General features: G+C 35.9%; 1 protein-coding gene across 1 annotated transcript in view; it reads left to right on the top strand.

Annotated features, from left to right (window-relative positions):
- Window positions 1-14,310, top strand: part of RAB1A (RAB1A, member RAS oncogene family) — a 29,340-nt gene that overhangs the window by 904 nt on the left and 14,126 nt on the right.

The following is a 14,310-nucleotide window of genomic DNA, read 5'->3' on the forward strand; positions in this document are numbered from 1 at the left end:
CAGAACTAAGACGTAGGAACATTTTTCTGATGTTATCAAACTAAAGGAAGACTGCTGTCAAGTTGAAAGAGAAACGAATGGGCTCTATGATCTGTAGGTTTTGGATTACCTACTTGAATGCTGGAAGATAGGGAATGAGGTTCCATGACGTGTCATGAAAAGTTAATGCATTTCTTTTTCTTGCTTACTTAAGTCACCACAGCATATGTGACACACCTGGCACCTTTCCTGGGAACTGGTGTTCACTTTTCCTGGGAAGACTTCATTGGGCTCTCCTTAATGGTCCTTAAAAAAAATTCTCCAGTTTACATATATAAGTTAATGAATGATTGAAGGAGATTTAATTGGTATTCCTCTTAAGCATTAGAAGGCTTTGGGAGAGACAGGGAAATTTTTTTTTAAGCAAAAATCAGTACTTTAAAAGTTGACTTTATTTGCTGCTTTGGTTACTGCTAAACAGTTCCCCTAAAAGGTCCACCCATCAGTTTAGCTGACTGTCATGTGTGTGTCACATGGTTCTTGCAAAATGCATTCTGACTTCAAGTTTTGTAATGCGGTGGTTTGATGCTGAAATGTCCCCTTTTGCGCTAAGCAGAAGCCATACTATTTCATTAAAATTTTATATACTTTAAGAAGTTGAGGATCGTGTTCCCGCAGTGCCGTGTGTGCTATGTTGGCAGTTTTTAATTTCTTTATCAAAGACTCCTAGGACAAAGTTGGTTTTGCACTTAGGGAGAGTTGAACTTGAGGTTCCTAATTTGGTGGTTTTCCTGGCAACAGTAAAAGTATATGGATTTGCCACTTTACGGAGACTTGTAAACCTCGTCTCTTTGGGGAGTTTCTTCTATTTGCAGCATTATTTAGTATTCTGAACAGATTTTGAAGATTAGTTCAACAGAACCATGACAAATTTAGTTTCTGAATTGTTTCTCCTTTTATAAAATAGAATAGTAGGAGTCAACATTCCTTATCAGGGTTGTCGTGAGATTCAGGTGTATACAAAAGAAGAGCTCTCCAGGTGGTGTGTGTCATTATCATGTATGACATTCTAGTAGTGCTAGGATTCAGAAGTGTAATCCTTACCCTTAACTAGTTTATAATGGAATATAGAAAATAGTTTGGTAAAGACCGGTAGAGTTCATTTCAGCTATGCAGCATGGATATGAGCAACAAGAGTTCAAAGGAGGGTGGAGGGTGGTGGTTGGCCAGTTGGTTCAGGAAAAGTTTATAGAAAAGAGGCTTGTGAGGGAATTATTAGCAGTAGATTGAGAGAAACAGTAGGGAGTGTGGAGGATTTTTCAAGGGGAAAGAAGGAAAAATGGTTACTAAATGGCAGTGATAGTATTTCTTAAGTAAATGCCAAACCATCCGTTAGAATAATGACCTCAACAGAATCAATCAAACCCAGAAATTTTCTGCTATGCCAACACCTGGCCATTTATACGTATATTCTAGACTGTGTCTAATAAAATAGCAGTTGGGAAAACCTTTGGAAGAGCATTAGTGAAAATTACTTGGAGAGGAGGTGATGGGTAGTTTATTAGGGAAGATCACAAGGGCAACCAGCAAGCAGATTTTTAACAGTGTGACTTCAGTTTTTTCTTGTTGTTCTTAATGAAGTTACCATCTTAAAAGTAGTGAAAAATTGGGGCGCCTGGGTGGCTCAGTCGGTTGAGCGTCTGACTTCAGCTCAGGTCATGATCTCAGTTTGTGGGTTTGGACCCTACATCGGGCTCTGTGCTGGCAGCTAGCTCAGAGACTGGAACCTGTCTTTGGATTCTATGTCTCTCTCTCTCTCTCTGACCCTCCCCTGCTTACACTGTCTCTCTCTCAGAAATNAAATTGGAAAAGAGAACAAAAGAAATTCTTACAAGTCCATTTACTTTAATACCTGTTCTAAACTTTTAAATCTTATATTTTTTCTTAAATTAAAACTTTTAATAGGTGAGTGCCTTTCATAATTCTATGTCTTAACAGCTAACATAGCCATACATGTGTTAGGTATAATAATAAACATTATAATACATGTGTATTATGGCATACACATATACTGATGTGAAAGGGTAGTATACTAGATAATGTTTAAAAGTGCTCTCTAAATATTCCTTGTTTTTGGTTTATAATCTACTAATTTATCTTACTCCTTTTAGAAACTTTTAAAATCTTCCTCATGGGTGCCACTGAATTTGGTAAACTGAAAATGGATTCTTGATAAAAGAAAAAGGTTGGTTCTGTCAGAAGGAACAGGATTTTAGATTATTGGTCGACATAAGATTACCTGTTGGTAGCTTTTTAAATGCTTTTACTTTATGATCTTTAAGTTGTAAGCTTGGTTTGGGAGGAGGAGAATAAGAAATACAGCAGCCAAAGATTAAATTTTAAGCTGTCCCTTTGACTGCTTTCTATGTTATTTGGCTAATATGGGAGAAATGGCAACCCTGAGTTATCTTTATGGCAGAAATTAAGGGTAATGACTGATTTGTGAATTTCAAGTACAAACAAAAAGAAAGCGAGGAAGTGGAATCTGAATTGTGGAAACAGTAGGTGGAAAAGATCTTTTTCAGGAGATCTGAAGAAAGATTTTCTGAATTAGGTGGTGAAGCAGGCCGTGATTATTTCAGCACACTGGTTAAGAAATACTTGGCATTATTGTCATACCAGAAACCTTTTTTCTAATCCATTAGCTTTGGTGGATTTTTTAGTGTCAAGAAAATCATTTTGGCTACTTCATCTATAAGGAGTATGTTAAGAATAATGTGTGTTTACTTATGGATATACCAGTTAACTACAATAGGAAGGACTATAGACGTCTACTTGGATCACCTATAGTTCTTTAATGCAGAAAGATTTTATAGTAAATGCCTTGTTTTTGTTTTGTTTTGTTCTATTCTTATACGGCTTAGGAGTGATGTTTGAGATCATGGCTCAAGATTTAATCAGTTTTTCAAACTTTGCTCTTCTAATAGACTAATAGACTTAAGGAACATTTGCCTTCTTTCTTTCTTTTATTTATTTTTGCCAACACTGTCTTTTAACATAAGCATTTGAAAGTGAAAGAAAATCAGTTTTGTTATCTGACAGTAATAAGTATGTCATAATTGGCTTTCATATACTTTTTTTTATTAGAAAAGAAACATAAATCAACTCAAAGTAAGTTGACTTCTTGTTGGTTGTCTTGAGTTTTGGGTGGTGTTGGTAGTGGCTTGAAAAATTCAGAAAAGTTCGAAGAAAAATAATCCGTATTCTCACCATCCAAAATATGTTTTCTTAATTTCTGTAGAGAATCAGCATATGTGATTTTTTGGGGGAGTATAAGTTTCTGGGAGCTATATAGAAATCTAATCCCTACAGAATGAATCTTAAGAGTTGTGTGAATATGTGATCTTGTCAGGTCATTTGAAAAGTACTGAAATTTGGCATTAAAAATTTTTTTCATAATTAAGTTAAAATGAGAATTGTTGACAGCTTCTTAGATATTCCAAATAAAAATTTTAAAGTTTAAAATATTAAAAGATGCAAGAGCTTCAGAATCAAGTGTTCTCTTGAAAACTCTTCAGTTGACTTTTAAAGAGAATTTTGCTTTCTGAGTAATTTTATTTCTTGGATATTTCAGTCTTTTTTATTCTGGAAGTAATCTTAGTAATTTATCTGTGTGCTACCATTTTGTTATATTCACATCCTACTAGCAATCCTTTGTGTATGTGTGTTTTCTTTCCTTGGCAACTTTTGACTATACATTTATGATAGTTTTACTATTTGCCATTGTAGTAAAGTTTCATTTTTGATATTTAAGAATAGCTTTTTTTTTTGCTAATGTTATGTATTCTTGTCTCTTTCTAATATATGAAAATGTTTAAGGTCAAGTAAAATGCTTTTTAAGGTTTCTGAGATTTAAGGTTTGCTAAGAAATACTTTGAGTGTTTTAAGATGAAAATAAACTAAAAATGGGTATAGGATGCCAATGCATTGGGTATTTTGGATGTGTAGCTTGTTATCTTTTTACCACTGTCTGAGCTCCTCTGGAGTTTTAGTAAGAGTTGGGCAAAATGCCTGCCCCCCCCTTTTTTTTTAATCTTTCAAGGAGAGAGGAGTGGTCAGACTATTCCACTGTTTTCCTGTAGGTGAAGCTGAGGTTGCTTTTTTGATGTCTAGAATAGTATTTAAGGAAGAACACCTAGGTCTTGGCTTTTCTTTGGAACTGCTCTGTGAGTGTTTCTGATAATAAAAGGGTAATGTGGGGGTGATATTTGGAAAAAAAAATAGTAGTCCTAGGAGCGAGAGAGAACAAGTATTGGTCTATTAACTAACTGACTTAAATATTTAAAGAAATGGGGTACAAAGGAGAAGTTGGAAATGAAGTTTTCCTTGGTAGTTTTGTGACTGGTCGGTTCAGGTGCTGGGAACACTCTGCTTTATTAAATCCGTGGTTGTGATAGGTTCCGATTAGGTTTACACTGTTCCCTGTTGGTAGATTTCCTAATTCTAACAGGTAGTGATCATGTAAGTGCCTTTGCTTATAAGCGTGGGCCATTTTTTGGGAATATCTTTTTTTTTTTCGTAGTAGCTACTATTGAGTGAGTACTTACTATGTGCTAGCCACTTGGCTTAAGGTCTTTACACAGGGCATTTTATGCAGTCTGTGTTTCAAACTAGTGAGCTTTAGGGGTGAATCTGAATAAATTATGTAATTGAGGTTTTCTGTGAACAGTGATAGATTCAACTTGTCTGAATATATTTCCTTTGAAGAACAATAGTACTTAAATGCAATTATTTGTCTTTTTCACTGTGCCTGTAGATATTTTCCAATAACTTGATTTAGGGTACTTTTTGTTTTAAGTTCTTAGTTTAATTCCAGTTAACGTATAGTATTATATTAGTTTCAGGTGTACAATATAGTAATTCAGCACTTCCATGCATCACCTGGTGCTCATCACGACAAATTCACTCCTTGATCGCCGCCCCCCCATAGTTATGTAAACCATGCCCCATCATCCTCCCATCTGGTAACCATCAGTTCTCTCTAATTGAGACCCCTGTTTCTTGATTTTGTCTCTCTCATTTTTCTCTCTGCTTGTTTTGTTTCTTACGTTCCAAATATGAGTGAAGTAAGGTATTTGTCTTTCTCTGACTTATTTTCCTTAGCATTATATGCTTTAGCTCCATCCATGTTGTTACAAATGGCAAGATTTTATTCTTTTTTATGTCTGAATAATATTCCATTGTGCATATATACAACACATCTTTTTTGTCCATGGATCAATTGATGGACACTTGGACTGCTTTCATATCTTGGCTCTGGTAGATAGTGTTGCTATAAACATAGGGATGCATGTATCCCTTTGAATTAGTGTCTTCTTTGGGTAAATACAGGGCAGTTTTTCTTAGCTCATTTATGGTCCTGTACCCTAGGAGCATTTGATGAACTCTGTGGACCTGCTCCCTTTGGGCATACGGCTTATAACATTTTGCATAAAAGTGCATGCTGTTTATACTCACTTTAGCTTAAAATCTGGTATTCTTTTTTTTTTTTAATATTTTTATTTATTTCTAGGAGAGAGAGAGACAGCATGAGCAGGGGAGGGTCAGAGAGAGAGGGAGACACAGACTCCGAAATAGGCTCCAGGCTCTGAGCTGGCAGTCAGCACAGAGCCCGACGCGGGGCTCGAACCCACGAACTGCGAGATCATGACCCAAGCGAAAGTCGGACGCTTAACCGACTAAGCCACCCAGGCGCCCCTAAAATCTGGTATTCTGAACTAATTATTTTAAAATGTGAGATTTGTTTGGGCATGCTTTATTTTGATGAACTATTGTGGTTTTTTTCCTTTTTTTTTTTTTTAAATGCTACCTTTCTGTTTCTCATTAAGTTACTAATATATGAATTGTTTCTGAGAGCCTTGAAACAGGCACGCCAAGGCTAAGTTCACAGAACACTAGTGTTCGGATTAAGAACATGTCATCTCTGTAGTATCTTTACCACCTCAGTAAAGGATGTAGTTGGGATAAAAGCCTAGCCAAGTATGATACAGTCTTAAGTGTTTGATGGAACTTATAAAAATAGTCAAATAGCTAGATTTATAAAAGGACATTTGCAGGAATTTTGTGAAATACACACTGGATAATCATTTAGTGCTTTATTTGTAGATTGATGGCTAGCACCTGTCTTCATAAAGGCCAGTTGGGTTCATCACTTCCTAAAGCTAATGAAGTCTGAACTGTAAAATTTACCATGTTTTTTGAGCTAAGCTGACTTACTCTCTACCATCACAAATGTTCTAAGTTAATTTAAGCAGTGAATCACACTTTTCTCTATGTTTGGTCAAGTCCTGTGTACTAGTTCATAATGATTTGACTCATTCTGATAGGTTTTATATGTGTGACTTATGTTTTTATCACCTGAGTATGTAAAATACATCATTGAAGGAATATGGTATGATTAAAAAAACACCAGCATTTGGAGTTACATACCCTAGGTTTAAGTTCAGACTGATACTTAGCTCTGCAAGTAATTTATGCATTTTTAGCCTGTTTCTTTATCTATAAAATGATTAGTACCACCTCAGTTCTGAGTCTCAAGAGCAAACTGTTCAGTGTTATGCAGATAATATTTGACATGTATATTCTAATAAGGGTTATTAGACTATTATGGAAATGGCCAGTGGTTTCAATTTTAAAGCTTTTCTCACATGTGATTACTCATCATACAATTAGTCTGTTTTTGTCTACTTGAACAATTTTCTTAATACAAATTTTTAAAAATCTTATAGTAAATGCATACCTGTGTGTGTATATACACACACATGTATACACACACATGCGTGCACACATACACACATGGGGTAATTTCAACCTTACAAGAAAGTTTGTTAAAAAACAACAACAACAACAACAACAACAACAACAGTCAGCCCTCTCTGTCATCAGTTAGAGTATGCTAGGAGTTGGGGCTGGNCGGTAGGTTAAGTGTCCAGCTCTTGATCTTGGTTCTGGTATTGATCTCTTCATGGGATGGAGGCCTGTGTTGGGCTCTGTGCTAGTGGCATGGAGCCTGCTTGGGAGTCTCTCTCTTCCCCTCCCCGACTTGTGCTTTTTGCTTTTACAAAATAAATAAATTTAAAAAACAACACCATGGCACATGCTCAAACAAGAATAACTGGTATCACAGTATTAGCACCGATTAAATCTTGCGATACTTTTAAAGAATAGAATCGCAGATTAAATGCAGAAGATTTAGAGAAAGGGCCTATGATTTGTCATTAACAGGAAGTTTTACTTCTGTTTTATTTAGCTGGAGAGTAACACATCACTGAAGAGGGCTCTCCAGAACCCTTGATGCTAGCTAGTCTTGGGATGTAGTCAGCAAGTAACAATTTGAGTTGTCATCAATAGCCAGAAGTTTTGTTTATGTACATTGTTTCCCTCAATCCTGTGAAGAAATAGTGTCCCAGTTTTACAGATGAGGAAACAGGCAGAGAAGACTTTAATGGCTTGCCTAAGGGCATTTAGTAAACAGCAGAATTGGAATTTTAACTCCAGGGCCTGTGATTTCACAGTCCTAGTATGTGGTTTCCAACTTACTATGTGTGGTTAAGTCTAGGAATTTAAAATTTGAGCCAGTTAATTAGGCGACTAACATTTTTGTGGTCAGTTTCTTTTAAAATTTATGATTAGTGAGGTCATTTTAGAAATGGTAAAGTTTGTGAAATACATGTTATGAGGTACATATTATGTTCTTTGACGCTCTCCTTCACATCTTAGGTTGGTATTTTAAAGCTTCGTTAGGCTTGAAGTTAATTATTGTATCCATTTTCAGTTTTCTTACCCTCATGACTATTCTTGAATATTTTTACTTGGGGCCTTAGAAGTCATAGAGGTCTTTTGTGAGTAAAGCAAGTGAGGCAGAGAATTGCCTTTCTTTTTGCTGGAGAGGGCACACTTGCTGCAGACCGTGTTACTGTATCATGTGTTGTAGGCTTTGGGAGTTGTGACTCGTGTGAACATAGTACTTATAACTGTTAGTTGGTAATTTTTAAACTGTTAGATTATATCAGTAAACTCCTGTGGTATTTTGTCACCCATCATCTGAACAGAGGCTTTGCTATAGATAAATAGCTTTAAAATTTTTGTCAAAACTCTTTAAGGTTTTCATCAAGTTACCTAGCTGTTTGGAGCGAGGAAGGAAAAATAACTGCCACTTACTGTGCTTCTGTAATGTGTCATATACTGTGCTGCAGGTTTAAAGGCATTATTTCTAAACCTGACAAGAAGCCTAATTGGGTGGTAGAGAGTGCTAATTGTACATGGCTAGCATGTGGTGGGGCTTGAATTCAAATACAGGTCTTTCCAGCTCTAAAACCCATGCAGGCTTTGAAAGGTAAAAGAAGTAGAGGATATTTACACCTCCTCCCTAGTATAATTTTCAGCAAATAATTGTCACATAGGTTGTAAGACCATCTATTTCCTTTTGTCTTCTTACATGACTTGCCGCACTTCCTTTAAGACTACCAAAGTTGCCTTCATTTTCAGAATTCCAACTTTGAATTTTTGGAACATTGTTCTAAACAGAGCTGAAATGGAACCTGGAAAATTAATTTATTGTCTCTCAATGTCAAAAATATCAAATGCTTAATGGGGACAGCTTTTTAAAAATTGGCTATTTCGTTAAATTTGGAAGAAAGACTTGTACTCTCAGATTCTTGATGATTACTTTGACCAACAGAGTGCTTTTGTCCATAGTTGAAAATTTATTTTTTTATTCTTTTTAAGTTTATTTATTTTGAGAAAGAGAGCAAGCAAGCATGGGAGGGCAGGGAGAGGGAGAGAAGCCTAAGCAGGGAACGCACCCTATGCGGAACCCAATGCAGGGCTTGAATTCCTTAACTGTGAGACCATGATCCAGCTGAAACTAAGAGTCGGACCCAGGTGTCCCTATTTTGTTTTTTATTTAGTTTAATCTTCAAAGTAATATGTGCTTCGTAAAATTCAAACAATATGAAAATATGTGAAGGAACTAAAAGTTCTTCCCTCTTTCCTCCAGCCTGATGGCCACTTTAGAATTGTTTTCTGTGGAGCATACTTAAAATGAGTGAAGGGGACATCTAGGTGGTTCAGTTGGTTGAGCGTCGACTTCAGCTCAGGTCATGATCTCACACTTCATGGGTTCTAGCCCCACATGGAGCTGTCTGCTGTCAGCACAGGGCCTGCTTTAGATCTTGTTCCTCCCTTTCTCTCTTCCCCTCCCCTGTTCAAGCACGTGTGCACTCGCTCACTCTCTCAAAAGTAAAACATTAAAAAAAAAGGTGAAGAAGAATAGTTGATGTCAGACAGTTAACTGCAGCCCAAGTTTTTATTATAATCATTCCATACTCCAAAATCTAATAGAATAGTGTATCTCTTAAAAGTGAATTAAAATTTGGCCACTGTGTCATAATATTATAGTTATAATTTTGTTTTCAATTTTATATGTGAGCTTAGGTTATTTTCAAGTATGACATTTATAAAAAGTAAAATAACATGAGTTCTGTCATGCAAGAGAATTTGTTCTAGATGAAAAACACATTTATTTTGCACTGAACTTTTTAGAATAGTAGGCATATTTTCTAAGGTGACATTATGAAGTTTGTATTTTGGGAGTACGGTGTGGATGAAAACAACTTTACATTATATCCATTGTTTTACTTTTGTCTTTTCTTCCTTGGTATATGTTTCCAGAAGGTGGAATATTGAAAGTTGTGTTAATGTAAGCTTTCTCTTACATATGACCTATGTTTGATAATCTAAATTTTATTTCATAAAAGAAAAATGTTTATTCTTATTTAATCCAAAAAAATGACTTCATATACTTGTGGCTATATTGGGAATGTGCCAATGCTATCTTGACTCTGCTCTACCTACTTAGAAATCACTTATGTTATGACAGTAATGCTGAATGAACTTGCAGAGGTATTAAGTCTTTGAAAAAACCCTCCAATTAAAACTTTTTCCTCTTCTCAAATAATCTGTTTTTTGGTTATAAGAGTAATATGCACTTATTGCAGACTGAAAAAAGTGAAGAAAATATCAATTGTAATCCTAAAATTTAGAAGTGTCCATTTTCCCCCAAATCTTTTATGTATGTGAACATTTTTAAAAACCAAAAATGGGAAATGAAGTATACTAAACAACACATAAAAGTGTTTCACATAAACAGTCTCTAGAGATTTTAGAATTCCTAGTAGTATTTTATTTTACTTTTATTTTTTAATATTTGTTTATTTTTGAAAGAGAGTGAGGTGAGGGGCAGAGAGCAAGGGAGACACAGAAACTGAAGCAGGATGTGGGGCTTGAACTCCGGAACAGTAAGATCTTGACATAGGCCAAAGTTGGATGCTTAACCAACTAAGCCACCCAGGTGCCCTTCCCAGTGGCATTTTAGATTCAGACATAAGTGGATTCATCTCTTACTACATATTTTGTGTATGCAGTTTGGTAACTTCGTGAAGAGGAAACTATTTTATCTAAGTAGAATTTTGAACCAAAGTTTGTTTTTGTAACTTGGTGTAAAGTATAATATTTTATGCTCTCACAATAGGGACTTTTTTAAAGATACAGAAAATTTTGTTAGTGCTTACATGCAAAAATGGCAGAGGTATCAAGATTATGTTCAGATCATAAATAATGGAAATACAGAATTTCCAATATTGCTGAAGTAAACCATGAATTGACTTACAGGAGATAGTGAAAATAATTTTTTTTTTTTACTCACTTTTATTTTTGATGCCCCACTACCCAACTGTTAAAGGCTGTTAATTTCCCTGAAGCTACCTTTTTCTAGCCTTAATCTGTGTCAGTCTACTTTAACTGTGTTTGCTTACTCATTGAATTATCTCGTCTAAATTAAAATGTAATCTCTGCTCATGTTAATATAAATTTGAGCAGTTCAAAAGAATTTTCTCTAATACTTGTGCCTCAAAAACAGCTTTTTAAGCCTTTATTTTATAGATTCCAGCATGATTTATGATTTGTTGATTTAACTTGAGAAAACACAAAGTATGTCTCTCTTATGTTTAAAAAGTATCAGGAGCTAGCTTTTCTTTTTCTTTAAAAATTTATTTTAATGTTTATTTTTGAGAGAGAGGAGAGAGAGAGAGAGAGAGCAAAGGAGGAACAGAGAGGGAGAAACAGAATCCAAAGGAGGCTCTAAGCTGTCAGCAGAAAGCCTAGCACAGAGCTCAAACCCACAAGCTGGGAGATCGTCTGACCTCAGCTGAAGTTGGACACATGAGTGACTGAGCCACACAGGCACCCCAGGATATAGCTGAATGTCCTCATACTTAATGGTTGTTGGGTTTTTTTTTTTTTACTCCTTCCATCTTTATATTTATCCTTTTATTTTTTGTATTATGTTAATTTTTAATGTTTATTTTTGAGAGAGAGAGCACACTTGCACAGGGGAGGGGTGGGGGTGGGGGTAAGGGTACAGAGGATTTAAAGTGGGCTCTGTGCTGACAACAGAGAGCCCAGTGTGGGGCTCAAACTCACAAACTGAGATCATAATCTGAGCTGAAACCCAGCGCTATCCAACTGAGCCATCTAAGCACCCCTACTTCATGGGTTTAAATTTAGATTTTTAGGGGTGCCTGGGTGGCTCAATCAGTTAAGTGTATGAATTAGGCTCAGGTTATGATCTCACATCCGTGAGTTCAAGCCCCGCATCAGGCTCTGTGTTGACAGCTCAGAGCCTGGAGCCTGCTTCAGAGTTAGTCTGTCTGTCTGTCTGTCTGTCTCTCTCTCTCTCTGCCCCTCCCCTGCTCACTCGTTTTCTCTCTCTCAAAAATAAACATTAAAAATTTTAAATAAATAAATATAGATTTATAGAGTTGTAAGAATAGTGCAGAGAATTCCTGTATACCCTTCACTTAAATTCTCCTATTATTAAGATCTTACATACCAAAGTACATTTATCAAAATTAAGAAATTTACATTGGCACATTATTAACTAAACTAACTTTTATTACAGTTTCTCCAGTTTTTCTGTTAATGTCAGTTTTCTATTGTAGAATCCAGTCCAGGATACCATGTTGTATTTACTTGTTACATGTTAGCCTCCTTCAGTCTGTGAGTTTCTCAGTCTCCTGTTTTTCATGATCTTGACACATTTGAAGAGCGCTATTAGGTACTTTGTAGAATGTCCTTCAGTCTGTATTTGTCTGATGTTTTCTCATGATTCAACTGGGGCTATGGACTGTGGGGAAGATACTGTAGAGGTGAAGCACTCTACTCATCACATCGTATCAGAGGGTACATGAAATCAGTGTGACTTATTACGGATGATAGTGTAATCAGTTAAGATGGTATCTGTCTGGTTCCTCCATTGTAAAGTTATTATATTTCCCTTTCCATACCCTTAGAAAGCAGTCATTAAGAGCCCACACTCAACAGAAGGGAATTAAGTCCATCTCCTAGAAGGAATTGATACCAGCATGAACTTGTGGTTTATTTTGTTCGTTGGCTTATAACCCAATACATGGTTTATTTTGTGGCTTAAGTTATTCTGCCTTGGCCAGTGAGAGAACTTTCAGGCTGGTTCCTGTGTCCTTTTAACATGCTATATCTCCATCCATTTTTTCACCCCTAGGTAAATTTACTTAAAATGTTAATCAAGGATGGCCATAGATCTTCTTTAGTTGTGTCTCATAATGAAAGAGATCTCTTTAAAGATGCAAAATTAAAATGTTCTCTGATCTCTTAGCACATGCCTCGAAAAAGGTACAATACTAGATTTTGGATACACAAATAAGTTTATCTACACACTGACAGGTATGTGTGACATAAGAGTAGGGAAATTAAGGAAATGGATTTTCTTTCTTTTTTTTTTTTTTTTTTGAGAGAGAGTGTCTGAGCAGGGGAGGGGCAAAGGGAGAGAGAGAATTTTAATCAGGGTCCACGCCCAGTGCAGAGCCAACCAGGAACCAGGGACTTGATCTCAGGACCCTGAGATCATGACCTGAGCCAAAATCAAGAATCTGATGCTTAATGGATTGAGCCACGTAGCTGCCCCTAGAAGATCTAATTTAGAAGACTGTAGTGATTACACTTGTTAACGCTATAGATTTCTGAACTAGAATAATCCATTTTTTTCACTCTAGTCAATATTGTAGGTTGAAAATCCAAATTCTTGAGGAATAAAGGATAAATACATTTAAAGTCTCACCATTTCCTAAATTGTTCTTGACTCTACCAGAATTCTCACCTTGTGCTTTCTAATTTTAGATTTGCATATTTTTGTCAACATTTTTATTGTGTTCTGTTTTGTAAATTATAGTTAGAGAAATATCTTTAAGCACTCTCAAATCTCTGAGTTCTCTTGAACATTTGGATATTAATAATTTAGAAAGAAGCTACTACAGTAGTAGGTAATTTTAAATGCCCCAGTGCAAATAACATCCTGTTGCTCGCACTCTCCAGGTGTGTGTATTCAGTAAGAGGAAGAAGTTTGAGTTTGATTTTGTTTGCCATTCTCCTCCAGGTCTCATGTTAGTAAAACTGAAAAGAGTAGTCTTTAGAAATGATTAGTTGGTTGCAGAGAAGAGTGCCCAACTGTTCATAATTATTTATAATACTTGTGAGCTTTATCAGAAACTCATAAATTAACTGTTTTAAAATAACACTTTAAAAGTGAAAAAATGTGATAATTGAAAAAGTTGATTTTTAGATAATTATTAATTTCTTTTAACCAGCATGTAATTTGTAATACACTTAGAAAGTATTCTTGTTTTTTTCCAGCCTTATGTTTACCCTGAAATGAGAAAGTTGATCTTTAAGATAACGAACAACATTCAGCAACATTGTGGCCCAGTCCTGTCTTTTATTGTAACAGGGTCCCGTACAGCTGATTCAGAGGGTGTTAATTGAGTGTTCACTGGATGCCTGGCACTGTGCTCTGGGAGATTGGTGATTTCAGGGCATTTGTTGTGTCTAAATTTCTGTTAAAAGTAACTAAAGTAGTATCAATGGTAATGTAAATTGTTAACATGTACTCATTGCTAATGTCCATCATTCTTAAGAATTTAGTGGGTAGCTGAGTCAGTTAAGTGTCCAACTCTTGATTTCAACTCAGGATATGATCTTGTGGTTCGTGGGTTTGAGCCCTGCTTTGGGCTCTGTGTTGACTGTGTAGAACCTGCTGGTGATACTCTCCCTCCCCCTGCTTGTGCTCTCCCTCTCTCAAAATGAGTAAACTTTAAAAAATTGTTATTAGGTCTAAGCAGGATGTCAGTAGTACTAACGTCAGTCAGTAACTGTACAGGCCAATAAAAGTTATTTGGTGTT

This window comes from Crocuta crocuta, unplaced genomic scaffold, assembly GCF_008692635.1.
Source record: "Crocuta crocuta isolate KB4526 unplaced genomic scaffold, BGI_CrCroc_1.0 scaffold113, whole genome shotgun sequence".
NCBI lineage: Eukaryota > Metazoa > Chordata > Mammalia > Carnivora > Hyaenidae > Crocuta > Crocuta crocuta.